This window comes from Rhipicephalus microplus, unplaced genomic scaffold (assembly GCF_043290135.1).
Source record: "Rhipicephalus microplus isolate Deutch F79 unplaced genomic scaffold, USDA_Rmic scaffold_553, whole genome shotgun sequence".
In the NCBI taxonomy this organism is placed as follows: Eukaryota; Metazoa; Arthropoda; class Arachnida; order Ixodida; family Ixodidae; genus Rhipicephalus; species Rhipicephalus microplus.
Window position 1 is genome coordinate 1 of NW_027465113.1, and position 15,000 is coordinate 15,000.

The 15,000-nt window shown below is 62.0% G+C and overlaps 2 non-coding genes across 2 annotated transcripts; both read right to left on the bottom strand.

Annotated features, from left to right (window-relative positions):
* Positions 1 to 1,146: 1,146 nt before the first annotated feature.
* On the bottom strand, positions 1,147 to 1,299 carry LOC142795116 (5.8S ribosomal RNA). The gene has a single exon (XR_012892772.1). It is a non-coding gene; the product is annotated as a 5.8S ribosomal RNA (ribosomal RNA).
* Positions 1,300 to 3,018: 1,719 nt separating this feature from the next.
* LOC142795123 (small subunit ribosomal RNA) lies at positions 3,019 to 4,833 on the bottom strand. Its single transcript, XR_012892777.1, has one exon. It is a non-coding gene; the product is annotated as a small subunit ribosomal RNA (ribosomal RNA).
* Between the last annotated feature and the right edge of the window lie 10,167 nt (positions 4,834 to 15,000).

The following is a 15,000-nucleotide window of genomic DNA, read 5'->3' on the forward strand; positions in this document are numbered from 1 at the left end:
TACATTCGCTTCCATCAACTTCCTGCACGACCGCGTGCGCTCGCCCTACCAAGTGCGCCCGCAACCCTGTACAGGGCCACTTCTTCACAAGGCTGGCAATCGGCTTCCCCGCTGCACGCGTGCGGCGCACAACCGGTGTGACGTGGAAGTGACGGGACACGTTCGTAAACCCATCGCGAACCGAGTACGACGCCCTACCAAGTGCGCCCGCAACCCTGTACAGGGTCACATCTTCACAAGGCTGGCAAGCGGCATTCCGCTGCGCGCGTGCGTCGTCCGAGCAGTTGCGTGATAAACGACCGTGTCGAAAGCCCAAACACCGCCGAGGCCAGTCGCCGCCGCCGCAAGGGCAGCCACGCAGCCTGGCGAGAGGCATCGTCTCGTGTAGCGTCGCCCCCGCCCCAACTGGAGTGGCCCAGTTTTTTGAACGGGACGGGAACTGCGAAGCACTTAGACCGACGGCGGACTACGACGAGAACGCCTTAAGCTTCGCCAACGTTTCGCCAACTCGTGCGGGAGACTTTTTCCGCTTCGCGGCAAGTCGTCGCGCCGTGCTCTCCGCATCAACCGCGTACGCAGCGAACCGCAAACGTCGGGCGCAGCCTCCTCACCTCCCTGCGCTTTGCGCGCGAACGTTCCCTGTTCGCGCGGCAAAGCCTGGAGGAGGCACGGCCCCGCAGCGTGTTCGAGCGCCCGGTCTACGGGACACCCTGCTTACTTCGAGGGCAACAAGCGCAACGCAAGGCTGCGATCTCGCGCACTTTGCGCACGGCTGGAGAAGCTTTGCTGGCCGGCTTTCGCTCCTCGTGTTTACCGTGCGTTAAAGTTGCGCGTCCGTGGCTCTCGCAGCTCTTGCGCGCCCGGTCGCAGAGAGGAGTACGCAACCTCGACCGCACTTTCCCTGCAGGCTTCCTTCCGACTCGAAGTCCTGCGGCGGTCTCAACGAGGTGCCACATCCTCAATGCAGTCGGTCGCCCCCGTTTCGGTTGGGCTCTGGCACGACGGTCGCCACCGTCTCGCCCTTGAGTGGCCGCTGTTGGCGCTCGCTGTGAGGTGTTCAGCGTGCTGTCCGTGTTGCCGACGCGGTCAAAACGAGTCGACGGCTCACGTTCCCTTGTGCGCCGAAGGCTCTCTTGATATGTGATCCGACCCTCAGACAGACGAAGCCAAGGGAAGACCCAAGGCCGCAATGTGCGTTCAAAGAATCAGTGCTCAGTGTGTCCTGCAATTCACACCAAGTCTCGCAGCTGGCTGCGTTCTTCATCGACCCGAGAACCGAGTGATCCACCGCTTAGAGTCGTGAAAAAGTGTTTGTTCAATTCCGTACAGTCAAAACCAAACGTTTCTGGCACTCGGCCAAACAGTGGCCAAGAAGGGCGCTTTTCAGCGCACGCTTGGACTCCAAAACTCTGCCGCGCCTTTTTCGGCTGCCGCAAATCGAGCAAACGGTGTGTTTCGGACGGCGTTTCGCTTTCGCTACTTGCGAGTGCTTTCGTGGTCCACCCCTCTATAAATACTCGGGAGGCGTCGAAGCCGGTTCTCCAAGCCGGACCCGTAGGTATCGTTGTGTGCTCGCTCTCATTGGCCCGCCTAACCAGAAAATGCCTGCGGTACACCCATTTGGATAAGAGTGCACGCAGATGCGGGCCTCGACGGCTACACATTTCCTCGGGCGGCCGCCTCCCGGCCTCCGTGGAGCGCGGGATGCACGGTCCCATCGACAAGCCTCTCCCGTTTTTACCGTGGCGTCGCGGTTCACCACGGCAGGCGGGTCGGTCTCCTCCGCATAAAAAGGGGGACCCCCGCTTTTTGTTCCACGAAATCGCACAAGCTTTTTTCGCATCCACGGTTTGCCACCGCACACCAAAATGCCGATCCGGCTGCCTACTTTAGCCAACAGGTGGAGCCAGGCGCGCCGTACTTGCGCGGCACTTCCCACGTCCACCGAAGTCGGTGCCAAGGACCACTTTCGGCGCCGGAGCCGCGTACGAGCCTACTCGAGGCGGAAGAACGAAGCCAGCAAGGGCCTGGCCGCAAGTGCGTTCAATTGTCGGGACGTCCAAGTCCCTCGTTCTTCCGTGCTTCCTCTTTCGGCAAGTCGTTGCGGCACCTTCCCAAAGCGCGCAGACCCGCTAATCGCGACGAGCGCGACGTGGCCGTGCCGCCTTTCCCTCGGCAGCAAGCAAAACGCCTGGCAACGTCGACGCTCCCCTAACCGCGATCTCGCACCGTGTTTCGTGTGGCGAATTCAAAAGCCGGCCGGCGCTGCTGCAACCATTACGGTCGGTACGCATACGCCGCGGAGGGCGGGACGGTCATCGGAGCGTGCGGTTCCTCCATCGAGTACTGCGCACCTCGGCCGTCGCATCGCCGTGCCATGACCGGCCGCGCGTCAACGCGAACCGGTGCCAGCGAGATCCCTCGCCTGCAAGAACCGACCGGCAGCCTCCGTCACCCGAGGACGCGGAGGCGCTTGCCGCGGACGGCGGGACGGTATGCACTGGTGCACAGCGGACCCGTCACATCGCCAGTTCCTTGACCGACCGCCGACGCTTGTGCCGTTCCTCTCGTACTTGGCAGTCGCCGCGCGATTGTCGGGTCTCGTTCTTGCACGCTCGAACGGTCGGGAGGGCACTCGGCTGGCGTTTCGGGAACGCGCAGCCTCGCCTTCTACCGACGTAACCACGACTCGCCGTTCGCGCTCCGCCGCTCCTGTTTACAGTACTAGGCGGTCCCGCAGCGGTCGGGTCGCGCATTTCGAGCGCTTCGAGCCACGGTGCAGTGGCGGGTCGAAAGCCGACCTATGAGTGCGTTGCGCCGTTTGTACCCGCGTCCGCCACCTGGCCGACCGTCCAAGGTCGCGGTGTTGGCGTCCGCTGGGCGCAACAATTTGTCACGGGGTGCCGCTCCACATTCAGGCAGCCCCGTGGGGAAAAGCCGACCCCGCGTCCAAACGGGGTCAGCGGCAGAAAGTGTCGGGCGCAGACGCAGCTGAGGCGCTCACCCTTCACAATCCGTTAATGATCCTTCCGCAGGTTCACCTACGGAAACCTTGTTACGACTTTTACTTCCTCTAAATGATCAAGTTTGGTCATCTTTCCAACAGACCGGCGCAACCGAAAGGCCGCGCCGGACATCGGTCCGAAGACCTCACTAAATCATTCAATCGGTAGTAGCGACGGGCGGTGTGTACAAAGGGCAGGGACGTAATCAACGCGAGCTTATGACTCGCGCTTACTGGGAATTCCTCGTTCAAGGGGAACAATTGCAAGCCCCTATCCCAATCACGAAAGAAGTTCCACGGGTTACCCAGTCTTTTCAGACAGGGATAAAGACACGCTGCTTCCTTCAGTGTAGCGCGCGTGCGGCCCCGGACATCTAAGGGCATCACAGACCTGTTATTGCTCTGTTTCGTGCGGCTAGGAGCCGCTTGTCCCTCTAAGAAGGTTGTAAGGTGCTGGGAACCCCGCACCTATTTAATAGGCTAGAGTCTCGTTCGTTATCGGAATTAACCAGACAAATCGCTCCACCAACTAAGAACGGCCATGCACCACCATCCACCGAATCAAGAAAGAGCTCTCAATCTGTCAATCCTCCCAGTGTCCGGGCCGGGTAAGTTTTCCCGTGTTGAGTCAAATTAAGCCGCAGGCTCCACTCCTGGTGGTGCCCTTCCGTCAATTCCTTTAAGTTTCAGCTTTGCAACCATACTTCCCCCGGAACCCAAATACTTTGGTTTCCCGGAAGCTGCCCGCCGAGTCATTTGAGTAACTCAGGCGGATCGCTGGTTGGCATCGTTTATGGTCAGAACTAGGGCGGTATCTGATCGCCTTCGAACCTCTGACTTTCGTTCTTGATCAATGAAAACATTCTTGGCAAATGCTTTCGCAGTAGTTCGTCTTGCGACGGTCCAAGAATTTCACCTCTAGCGCCGCAATACGAATGCCCCCGTCCGTCCCTCTTAATCATTACCTCGTATTCCAAAAACCAACAGAACAGAAACGAGGTCTTGTTCTATTATTCCATGCAAGTTTATTCAGGCGACTCGCCTGCGTTGAGCACTCTAATTTTTTCAAAGTAAAAGCACCGGCCATCTCGAGGCACACAATGAAGTGCACCAAGAAAGAACCGGCATGATGTTCAGTCCGAGCCGTCGCATCGGGTAGATGCACTACTCGTCTGGAACTGAGATCCAACTACGAGCTTTTTAACCGCAGCAGCTTTAGTATACGCTATTGGAGCTGGAATTACCGCGGCTGCTGGCACCAGACTTGCCCTCCAATTGATCCTCGTTAAAGGATTTAGAGTGTACTCATTTCAATTACGGGGCCTCAAAAGAGTCCCGTATTGTTATTTTTCGTCACTACCTCCCCGTGCCGGGAGTGGGTAATTTGCGCGCCTGCTGCCTTCCTTGGATGTGGTAGCCGTTTCTCAGGCTCCCTCTCCGGAATCGAACCCTGATTCTCCGTTACCCGTAACAACCATGGTAAGCAAGTAACCTACCATCGAAAGTTGATAAGGCAGACACTTGAAAGAAACGTCGCCGGCTCGTGGCCATGCGATCAGCACAAAGTTATCCAGAGTCACCACACAATACGGGCCGAAACCCGATCGATCTTGGTCTAATAAAAGCACCCGTTACCCAAAGGGCTCCAGGCTCACTGCATGTATTAGCTCTAGAATTGCCACAGTTATCCAAGTAGGAAGAAACGATCTAAGGAACCATAACTGATTTAATGAGCCATTCGCGGTTTCGCCTTATTTCGGCATGTACTTAGACATGCATGGCTTAATCTTTGAGACAAGCATATGATTACTGGCAGGATCAACCAGGTAATCGTTCGACTGCGCGTCCGTCCTCGCCTTCGGCGGGCCGGACGCAGTCTGTGTGCGGCGGAGGCCACCTTCAGGCGCCCCAACACGCTTATTTTGCACTCCGAGATGACGGCGTTCGAGCTCGCTACGGCACAACCTTCCCGAAAGACGAGTGGGAGCCGTGCGGCAAGAAGCACGTTCATGCTCGCTCTTTTTCGTTGCATCGACTCGGTCGCGCCGTGCGGGTTGCCCAAGCCCGCTGCACTGTCGGTGGACCGGCCGGAACTAGCAACGGAGCCGAGACTGCAAAGCCGCCAGACGACGGGTCACGCCCGCGTCTTCGGCGCTTTCGCATCTGAATCGCCCGAGGACGACACGGAACACACCTCGATATCGTGGTAAAACGGCACCGTCCGACAACCAGCCCCTAACGCATCAAGCGGATGAGGCTGCAGACGACTGCCGTGGATTCCCCTGGAGCAGACCCGAGGACACGCTTGACGAGGCCGAAGCCCGCCGCATATCAGACACCCGGTCGCTTTCGCGTACGCCGCTCACGAGAACCCCCACATAATAGCAGCGATAAGTACCCAGACCTCCTTGGGCACTAATACGAGCGTACTCGAGAAAATTTCACCGCGGGTGTGCCCCGAAACGTGTGGCACGTTGAGCGTGCCACAAGTCTACGTCGCTCTCAAACCCGCCGAGGTCGTAGAATTTGCGACCCTACTCACGAAATTCCCACCGAGGATACGGCCGCAAACGTACCGCACCTTGGGTAGGCCACGAGTTTGTGCAACACTACGCTGACGGCACAGCACCGAGGTCGTGCGCGCACGCACGGGAAAATTCCGCCGCGGTTTCTGCCGAAAACGTGAGGCACCACGACTCTCCGCAAGTTCGCGTCGACTGCGAAAGACCGAAGTCGTGAACGACGTGTCCGCTACTCGCCGCCGACACGCTGGACACCAAACGTACAACGACTCGACGGCGTCGTAGAGGCCCACGACGCGGTTTTCCTTAACGACGTCTCGGCGTGGCACCGACAGGTTAGAACGGCCGACCAACGTTCCCTGTCCGCCGTTCGGCTCAGTCGAAGGGCTCGGCGACTTCGGCAACGCTGCGAAGCCGCACGGTGACGCACGCCATGTCCCCATTTTTTTTTTTTTTTTTCTTTCTGCGTCTGCCGGGGTGCCCCTATAATAGCAGCGATAAGCACCCAGACCGCCGTGGGTCGCTCGCCCCGGCTGACGTGGTTTTTCGTACTCCTGCGGCGGTCGCCGTCAAGCACGTCCAAATACGCAACTTTCGTGGGCGCATTCACGCTCTTTCGCTTCGCCGGAGTGCCAGCACTCACTCTGCCAAAAACGGCGAACATCCGAGCGGCGGTTCCCACTTTTGCGTCGGCGTCGCAAACCCCGCCCCGGCAGACGAGGTTTGCCGTACTCGTGCGACGGTGGCCGGCGGGCACGTCGAAAGACGCCGATATCGTGCGCGAATTGGCGCACCTTGGCTTCACCGGAGTGCCGCCACTGACTCCTCCAAAAACGGCGAAGATCCGAGCGGCGCTTCCCACTTTCGCATCGGCGTCCCGAACTCCGCCCCGGCTGACGCGGTTTACCGTACTCGTGCGACGGTCGCCGGCGAGCACGTGGAAAGACGCCGATATCGTGCCCGAATCGGCTCCGTTCGGCTTCGCCGGAGTGCCAGCACTGGCTCGGCGAAAGACGACGAACATCCGAGCGACGGTTCTCACTATTGCGTACGCGTCGCAAACCCCGCCCCGGCAGACGCACTTTGCCGTACTCGTGCGACGGTCGCCGGCGAGCACGTAGAAAGACGCCGATATCGTGCCGGAATCGGCCCCGTTTGGCTTCGCCGGAGTGCCAGCACTCACTCGGCCACAAACGGCGAACATCCGAGCGGCGGTTCCCACTTAGCCGTCGGCGTCCCGAACTCCGCCCCGGCAGACGCGGTTGCCGAGCTCGTGCGACTAGCGACCGCGAAGCCGTCTCGCGACGCCGCTTTCGTGCGCGGCTCCCACTGCGACCTGGGTCACCCGAGGTCGACGAGCAAGAAAGAATGTCGAAAAAAAATTTTTTTTTTTTTGCGTCTGCCGGGGTGCCCCTATAATAGCAGCGATAAGCACCCAGACCGCCATGGGTCGCTCGCCCCGGCTGACGTGGTTTTTCGTTTTCCTGCGGTGGTCGTCGTCAAGCACGTCCAAACACGCCACTTTCGTGGGCGCATTCGCGCTCTTTCGCTTCGCCGGAGTGCCAGCACTCACTCTGCCAAAAACGGCGAACATCCTAGTGGCGGTTCCCACTTTTGCGTCGGCGTCGCCAACCCCGCCCCGGCATACGCGGTTTGCCGTACTCGTGCGGCGGTGGCCGGCGGGCACGTCGAAAGACACCGATATCGTGCGCGAGTCGATGCTTCTTGGTCTCGCAGGAGGGCCGCCACTCACTCCTGCAAAAACGGCGAAGATCCGAGCGGCGCTTCCCACTTTTTCGTCGGCATCGCAAACCTCGCCCCGGCAGACGCGCTTTGCCGTACTCGTGCGACGGTCGCCGGCGAGCACGTCGAAATACGCCGATATCGTGCCCGAATCGGCCCCGTTTCGCTTCGCCGGAGTGCCAGCACTCACTCGGCCAAAAACGGCGAACATCCGAGCAGCGGTACCCACTTAGCCGTCGGCATCCCGAACTCCGCGCCGGCTGACGCGGTTGCCGAGCTCGTGCGACTAGCGACCGCGAACGCGTCTCGCGACGCCGCTTTCGTGCGCGGCTCCCATTGCGACCTGGGTTACCCGAGCTCGACCAGCAAAAAAGAAGGTCGAAAAAAAATTTTTTTTTTCTGCGTCTGCCGGGGTGCCCCTATAATAGCAGCGATAAGCACCCAGACCGCCGTGGGTCGCTCGCCCCGGCTGACGTGGTTTTTCGTACTCCTGCAGCGGTCGCCGTCAAGCACGTCCAAATACGCCACTTTCGTGGGCGCTTTCGCGCTCTTTCGCGTCGCCGGTGTGCCAGCACTCACTCTGCCAAAAACGGCGAACATCCTAGTGGCGGTTCCCACTTTTGCGTCGGCGTCGCCAACCCCGCCCCGGCATACGCGGTTTGCCGTACTCGTGCGGCGGTGGCCGGCGGGCACGTCGAAAGACACCGATATCGTGCGCGAGTCGATGCTTCTTGGTCTCGCAGGAGGGCCGCCACTCACTCCTGCAAAAACGGCGAAGATCCGAGCGGCGCTTCCCACTTTTTCGTCGGCATCGCAAACCTCGCCCCGGCAGACGCGCTTTGCCGTACTCGTGCGACGGTCGCCGGCGAGCACGTCGAAATACGCCGATATCGTGCCCGAATCGGCCCCGTTTCGCTTCGCCGGAGTGCCAGCACTCACTCGGCCAAAAACGGCGAACATCCGAGCAGCGGTACCCACTTAGCCGTCGGCATCCCGAACTCCGCGCCGGCTGACGCGGTTGCCGAGCTCGTGCGACTAGCGACCGCGAACGCGTCTCGCGACGCCGCTTTCGTGCGCGGCTCCCATTGCGACCTGGGTTACCCGAGCTCGACCAGCAAAAAAGAAGGTCGAAAAAAAATTTTTTTTTTCTGCGTCTGCCGGGGTGCCCCTATAATAGCAGCGATAAGCACCCAGACCGCCGTGGGTCGCTCGCCCCGGCTGACGTGGTTTTTCGTACTCCTGCAGCGGTCGCCGTCAAGCACGTCCAAATACGCCACTTTCGTGGGCGCTTTCGCGCTCTTTCGCGTCGCCGGTGTGCCAGCACTCACTCTGCCAAAAACGGCCAACATCCGAGCGGCGGTTCCCACTTTTGCGTCGGCGTCGTAAACCCCGCCCCGGCAGACGCGGTTTGCCCTACTCGTTCGACGGTCGCCGGCGAGCGCGTCGAAAGACGCCGATATCGTGCGCTAATTGGCGCTCCTTGGCTTCTCCGGAGTGCCGCCACTCACTCCTCCAAAAACGGCGAAGATCCGAGCGGCGTTCTCCACTTTCGCATCGGCGTCCCGAACTCCGCCCGGGCTGACGCGGTTTACCGTACTCGTGCGACGGTCGCCGCCGGGCACGTCGAAAGACGCCGATATCGTGCCGTAATCGGCCCCGTTTGGCTTCGCCCGAGTGCCAGCACTCACTCGGCCAAAAACGGCGAACATCCGAGCAGCGTTTCCCACTTTCGCATCGGCGTCCCGAAGCCCGCCCCGGCAGACGCGGTTTGCCCTACTCGAGCGACGGTCGCCGGCGATCACGTCGAAAGGCGCCGAATTCGTGCACGAATCGATGCTTCTTGGTCTCGCAGGAGGGCCGCCACTCACTCCTGCAAAAACGGCGAAGATCCGAGTTGCGCTTCCCACTTTTTCGTCGGCGTCCCGAACTACGCCCCGGCTGACGCGCTTTACCGTACTCGTGCGACGGTCGCCGGCGGGCACTTCAAAATACGCCGATTTCGTGGGCGCATTCACGCTGTTTCGCTTCCCCGGAGTGCCAACACTCACTCTGCCGAAAGCGGCGATCATCCGAGCGGCGGTTCCCACTTTTGCGTCGGCTTCGCAAACGGCGCCCCGGCAGACGCGCTCGTGCGACGTACTCGTGCGACGGTCGCCGGCGAGCACGTCGAAAGACGCCGATATCGTGCTCGAATCGACCCCGTTTCGCTTCGCCGGAGTGCTGCCAGTCACGGCGCAGAGAACGGCGAACAAGTGTTTTTTTTTTTTTTTCCTAGAATTTGTGTTATAGAAGGCACATTTGATATCGGACGATAATTTTCAACTTTATCACGCGCACCGATTTTCGTGTAGAGGTTTGCAAGTTTATGGGAATTTCTCCACTTGGAATAATGCGATTTAGTAGTACTACGAGAACTTCATGGATGTACTCAAGGGTACGGGGCAAGTCAGTTACGTCAACACCTGCAGATTTTTTACACTTCAAACTGAAAATTGTTGGTTGTGAGTCCTCGTGTGATATTAAAGGCCGATTCGCTAACACATAGAACAAAGAAAGAAAGGAAGAAAAAACGCCCGCGCTCGCTCAAGAAACCTGGGTTCGCAACAAGTGGCAACAACAAGCAACCGAGCGAGTGCGCCAAAACCCGTGGCGGCCGAACAAACGCGAAGTCCCAACCGCGTCAGCCGGGGCGGCACGGGACAGGAAAAATCACTTCAGCCGGGGCGGCGGGGCACCGAATAAACCTCGTCACCTCGTCGCAGGATAAAAGAGGAAACAAAAAGTCTAAACAGCGTCTGCTGGAGCGAATGCGTAATAAAACAACAACAACAACAAAAAAAAAACACCCGCGCTCAAGAAGTCTGCAATCCTCACAAAAGGCGACTGTGACCGAGCAGCGTCAGCCGGGGCCGTGCGGAAACGGAAAAACCGCGACTACCGGGGCGTCGAGGCACCGAAAAATCCACTTCAGCCGCGGCGAAAAAAAAAACAAAAAGAAAGACGGAGGGGGGGGGGGGAACCACGTCTGCCGGGGCGAAGGAAAAAAAAAACGCGTCTGCCGGGGCGAGCCCGGGTGCGGCACCACCGGGAAAACTGTGGCAAACAGACATGGCGATCGAGTGAGTGGGCCGCCAGCCAGGCTCAGCCAAAAAGTGCAAAGTCCGAACTGCGTCAGCCGGGGCGGCAAAAACCGCGTCAGCCGGGGCGGCGCAAAAAACCGCGTCTGCCGGGGCGGCACGAAACCGCGTCAGCCGGGGCGGGGCGAAAACTGCGTCAGCCGGGGCGAAAAGAAAAAAAAAAAACGCGTCTGCCGGGGCAAGCCCGGGTGCGGCACCACCGGGAAAACTGTGGCAAACAGACATGGCGATCGAGTGAGTGGGCCGCCAGCCAGGCACAGCCGAAAAGTGCAAAGTCCGAACCGTGTCAGCCGGGGCGACGCAAAAACCGCGTCAGCCGGGGCGGCGCGAAAACCGCGTCAGCCGGGGCGGCACGAAACCGCGTCAGCCGGGGCGGCGCGAAAACTGCGTCAGCCGGGGCGGCGCGAAAACCTCGTCAGCCGGGGCGAGCGAAAAGGGGGGGGGGGGGGAACCACGTCTGCCGGGGCGAAAGAAAAAAAAAACGCGTCTGCCGGGGCGAGCCCGGGTGCGGCACCACCGGGAAGACTGTGGCAAACAGACATGGCGATCGAGTGAGTGGGCCGCCAGCCAGGCTCAGCCCAAAAAGTGCCAAGTCCGAACTGCGTCAGCCGGGGCGGCAAAAACCGCGTCAGCCGGGGCGGCGCGAAAACCGCGTCTGCCGGGGCGGCGCGAAAACTGCGTCAGCCGGGGCGAGCCCGGGTGCGGCACCACCGGGAAAACTGTGGCTAACAGACATGGCGATCGAGTGAGTGGGCCACCAGCCAGGCTCAGCCAAAAAGTGCCAAGTCCGAACTGCGTCAGCCGGGGCGGCAAAAACCGCGTCAGCCGGGGCGGCGCAAAAAAACCGCGTCTGCCGGGGCGGCACGAAACCGCGTCAGCCGGGGCGGCGCGAAAACTGCGTCAGCCGGGGCGAGCCCGGGTGCGGCACCACCGGGAAAACTGTGGCAAACAGACATGGCGATCGAGTGAGTGGGCCGCCAGCCAGGCACAGCCGAAAAGTGCTAAGTCCGAACTGCGTCTGCCGGGGCGGCACGAAACCGCGTCAGCCGGGGCGGCGCGAAAACCGCGTCTGCCGGGGCGGCACGAAACCGCGTCAGCCGGGGCGGCGCGAAAACTGCGTCAGCCGGGGCGAGCCCGGGTGCGGCACCACCGGGAAAACTGTGGCAAACAGACATGGCGATCGAGTGAGTGGGCCGCCAGCCAGGCACAGCCGAAAAGTGCTAAGTCCGAACTGCGTCAGCCGGGGCGGCAAAAACCGCGTCAGCCGGGGCGGCGCAAAAAACCGCGTCTGCCGGGGCGGCACGAAACCGCGTCAGCCGGGGCGGCGCGAAAACTGCGTCAGCCGGGGCGAAAGAAAAAAAAAAAAACGCGTCTGCCGGGGCGAGCCCGGGTGCGGCACCACCGGGAAAACTGTGGCAAACAGACATGGCGATCGAGTGAGTGGGCCGCCAGCCAGGCACAGCCGAAAAGTGCTAAGTCCGAACTGCGTCTTCCGGGGCGGCACGAAACCGCGTCAGCCGGGGCGGCGCGAAAACCGCGTCTGCCGGGGCGGCACGAAACCGCGTCAGCCGGGGCGGCGCGAAAACTGCGTCAGCCGGGGCGAGCCCGGGTGCGGCACCACCGGGAAAACTGTGGCAAACAGACATGGCGATCGAGTGAGTGGGCCGCCAGCCAGGCACAGCCGAAAAGTGCTAAGTCCGAACTGCGTCTGCCGGGGCGGCACGAAACCGCGTCAGCCGGGGCGGCGCGAAAACCGCGTCTGCCGGGGCGGCACGAAACCGCGTCAGCCGGGGCGGCGCGAAAACTGCGTCAGCCGGGGCGAGCCCGGGTGCGGCACCACCGGGAAAACTGTGGCAAACAGACATGGCGATCGAGTGAGTGGGCCGCCAGCCAGGCACAGCCGAAAAGTGCAAAGTCCGAACCGTGTCAGCCGGGGCGACGCAAAAACCGCGTCAGCCGGGGCGGCGCGAAAACCGCGTCAGCCGGGGCGGCACGAAACCGCGTCAGCCGGGGCGGCGCGAAAACTGCGTCAGCCGGGGCGGCGCGAAAACCTCGTCAGCCGGGGCGAGCGAAAAGGGGGGGGGGGGAACCACGTCTGCCGGGGCGAAAGAAAAAAAAAACGCGTCTGCCGGGGCGAGCCCGGGTGCGGCACCACCGGGAAGACTGTGGCAAACAGACATGGCGATCGAGTGAGTGGGCCGCCAGCCAGGCTCAGCCCAAAAAGTGCCAAGTCCGAACTGCGTCAGCCGGGGCGGCAAAAACCGCGTCAGCCGGGGCGGCGCGAAAACCGCGTCTGCCGGGGCGGCGCGAAAACTGCGTCAGCCGGGGCGAGCCCGGGTGCGGCACCACCGGGAAAACTGTGGCTAACAGACATGGCGATCGAGTGAGTGGGCCACCAGCCAGGCTCAGCCAAAAAGTGCCAAGTCCGAACTGCGTCAGCCGGGGCGGCAAAAACCGCGTCAGCCGGGGCGGTGCAAAAAAACCGCGTCTGCCGGGGCGGCACGAAACCGCGTCAGCCGGGGCGGCGCGAAAACTGCGTCAGCCGGGGCGAAAGAAAAAAAAAAACGCGTCTGCCGGGGCGAGCCCGGGTGCGGCACCACCGGGAAAACTGTGGCAAACAGACATGGCGATCGAGTGAGTGGGCCGCCAGCCAGGCACAGCCGAAAAGTGCTAAGTCCGAACTGCGTCTGCCGGGGCGGCACGAAACCGCGTCAGCCGGGGCGGCGCGAAAACCGCGTCTGCCGGGGCGGCACGAAACCGCGTCAGCCGGGGCGGCGCGAAAACTGCGTCAGCCGGGGCGAGCCCGGGTGCGGCACCACCGGGAAAACTGTGGCAAACAGACATGGCGATCGAGTGAGTGGGCCGCCAGCCAGGCACAGCCGAAAAGTGCTAAGTCCGAACTGCGTCTGCCGGGGCGGCACGAAACCGCGTCAGCCGGGGCGGCGCGAAAACCGCGTCTGCCGGGGCGGCACGAAACCGCGTCAGCCGGGGCGGCGCGAAAACTGCGTCAGCCGGGGCGAGCCCGGGTGCGGCACCACCGGGAAAACTGTGGCAAACAGACATGGCGATCGAGTGAGTGGGCCGCCAGCCAGGCACAGCCGAAAAGTGCTAAGTCCGAACTGCGTCAGCCGGGGCGGCAAAAACCGCGTCAGCCGGGGCGGCGCAAAAAACCGCGTCTGCCGGGGCGGCACGAAACCGCGTCAGCCGGGGCGGCGCGAAAACTGCGTCAGCCGGGGCGAAAGAAAAAAAAAACGCGTCTGCCGGGGCGAGCCCGGGTGCGGCACCACCGGGAAAACTGTGGCAAACAGACATGGCGATCGAGTGAGTGGGCCGCCAGCCAGGCACAGCCGAAAAGTGCTAAGTCCGAACTGCGTCTGCCGGGGCGGCACGAAACCGCGTCAGCCGGGGCGGCGCGAAAACCGCGTCTGCCGGGGCGGCACGAAACCGCGTCAGCCGGGGCGGCGCGAAAACTGCGTCAGCCGGGGCGAGCCCGGGTGCGGCACCACCGGGAAAACTGTGGCAAACAGACATGGCGATTGAGTGAGTGGGCCGCCAGCCAGGCACAGCCGAAAAGTGCTAAGTCCGAACTGCGTCTGCCGGGGCGGCACGAAACCGCGTCAGCCGGGGCGGCGCGAAAACCGCGTCTGCCGGGGCGGCACGAAACCGCGTCAGCCGGGGCGGCGCGAAAACTGCGTCAGCCGGGGCGAGCCCGGGTGCGGCACCACCGGGAAAACTGTGGCAAACAGACATGGCGATCGAGTGAGTGGGCCGCCAGCCAGGCACAGCCGAAAAGTGCTAAGTCCGAACTGCGTCTGCCGGGGCGGCACGAAACCGCGTCAGCCGGGGCGGCGCGAAAACCGCGTCTGCCGGGGCGGCACGAAACCGCGTCAGCCGGGGCGGCGCGAAAACTGCGTCAGCCGGGGCGAGCCCGGGTGCGGCACCACCGGGAAAACTGTGGCAAACAGACATGGCGATCGAGTGAGTGGGCCGCCAGCCAGGCACAGCCGAAAAGTGCAAAGTCCGAACCGTGTCAGCCGGGGCGACGCAAAAACCGCGTCAGCCGGGGCGGCGCGAAAACCGCGTCTGCCGGGGCGGCACGAAACCGCGTCAGCCGGGGCGGCGCGAAAACTGCGTCAGCCGGGGCGAGCCCGGGTGCGGCACCACCGGGAAAACTGTGGCAAACAGACATGGCGATCGAGTGAGTGGGCCGCCAGCCAGGCACAGCCGAAAAGTGCTAAGTCCGAACTGCGTCAGCCGGGGCGGCAAAAACCGCGTCAGCCGGGGCGGCGCAAAAACCGCGTCTGCCGGGGCGAAATAAAAAAAAAAACAAAGAAAAAAGCCCGCGCTTAATCAAAAGAAAACAAAGAAAAAAGCTTGCGCTTAATCAAAAGAAAACAAACAAAAAAAGTTCGCGCTTAAGCCTGGCGGTGGAACCACCGGGGCAAACAGACCTGGCGATCGAGTGAGTGGGCCGCCAGCCAGGCACAGCCAAAAAGTGCAAAGTCCGAACCGCGTCAGCCGGGGCGGCGCGAAAACCGCGTCAGCCGGGGCGGCGCGAAAACCGCGTCAGCCGGGGCGGCGCAAAAACCGCGTC